The sequence below is a fragment of the Poecilia reticulata genome, linkage group LG12, assembly GCF_000633615.1.
Source record: "Poecilia reticulata strain Guanapo linkage group LG12, Guppy_female_1.0+MT, whole genome shotgun sequence".
Lineage (NCBI taxonomy): Eukaryota > Metazoa > Chordata > Actinopteri > Cyprinodontiformes > Poeciliidae > Poecilia > Poecilia reticulata.
In genome coordinates, this window is record NC_024342.1 from 10,331,326 (window position 1) to 10,332,777 (window position 1,452).

At 34.6% G+C, this 1,452-nt stretch overlaps 1 protein-coding gene across 1 annotated transcript in view; it reads right to left on the reverse strand.

Annotated features, from left to right (window-relative positions):
* LOC108166747 (uncharacterized) overlaps positions 1–759 on the reverse strand; it is a 6,200-nt gene extending 5,441 nt beyond the window's left edge. Inside the window, exon 1 of the mRNA XM_017307721.1 lies at positions 694–759. The gene's annotated coding sequence lies outside the window, so the exon portion shown is untranslated. The remainder of the gene's footprint in view (positions 1–693) is intronic.
* Between the last annotated feature and the right edge of the window lie 693 nt (positions 760–1,452).

Below are 1,452 nucleotides of genomic sequence, written 5' to 3' on the forward strand. Positions count from 1 at the left end.
TTTAATAAAATGTAGTTTATTGAAATAGGTGGAGATTTGGGAAGTGAGATCCCCCTGTGAATTGGAGGAGGTTGAGTCCAACACAGCTGAGACTATTTAAGCCTGCAGTTTCACCTGTGAAAGGGGATTGGGATTTGAGATTGAGTGCTGTGTGTTGATGCTGTGAATAAATCCACTGCTGTTTTCTACCTGAATCTGCCTCAAATAGTCTTCCTCACCATAAAATCCAACCGCAAAAGGCTGCCTTGTTATACCTGTTAAGTACGCTTACTTTTTATATCGGAAGACATAACTTTGCTATATAAAAGTAAAGGAATATTTTTAAAAAATTCTTTACTATTATGCACCTCTGTGGCAATTTATTGATAAGCTTCAATAATTGAAAGATATTATTGAGGCTGTTATTGTTTAAGCAATGATTTTTATCTTTTTTTTTAGTCCATGAAACAGAAACTGAAGTAATGACTCACATCAGCTTTGTACTGATTGACAGTTAATCTTCCCTAATAAAAAAGACACAGAGTGATAAATTTAAACATCTCCTACAGAACATGGTTTATAGATCTCATCCCACTTGGAGTCACTTTGTCAGCATTAGTTTGGTACATTTAAAAATATGTTTATCTGGCAGCAAAGAGTCTTTGTGTATCAAATTAACCGTTAGTCTATGAATGCTTTTCTTACATATCTTACCTTGACCCATTGTCAGACGTTTTAACACCAGTTGGTCCAGGAGGCTCTGATCCATTGTCATCCTCTGAGCTTAAACAAAAAAGAAAACAAATTGTTTCTTTTATGTCTTTTGATCAAAATATTGGATCCTTGTGCCAGACCTGTTTCTAAAACCAAAACAATGTAGTACATGTTTCCAATAAAAATAATAATTTTATTTTATTATTATTTGATTATCTGTACATAAAAGTTTTTCTACTAATACTAATTGTTTTTGACTCACACAGTTTAAGGTTTGTTTGTGAAAACTGATTTCATTTTGTTTTTCTATTCAATGACCTTAACTTTTATTATCCTGATTTTTGTAGAATGATATTCTGTGAAATACAAATGACCAAAACACACGAAAAGCTTCCCAAATTTTGTTGGTTGATTCACTTCAAAGGCTGAACAAATAAAAAATTGAAACCCAAGTCTTACTTGTAATTATTTAGTTACATGCATTTTTAATCAGAATAAGCACATATGAATAATACTTAGATGTGCATTTAAGTATTGTCCACATAAGTAAATTGGGCAGCGTTTAATAAAACCAACAACAAAACAAAAACAGCTCAGAAAGTAAAGTTGAGGTGAAATATTCATCCATCCATTTTCTTCCGCTTATCCGGGGTCGGGTCGCGGGGGCAGCAGCTTCAGAAGGGAAGCCCAGACTTCCCCCTCCCCAGCCACTTCCTCCAGCTCCTCCGGAGGAATCACTCTACCCTTTTCCGGCTCAAG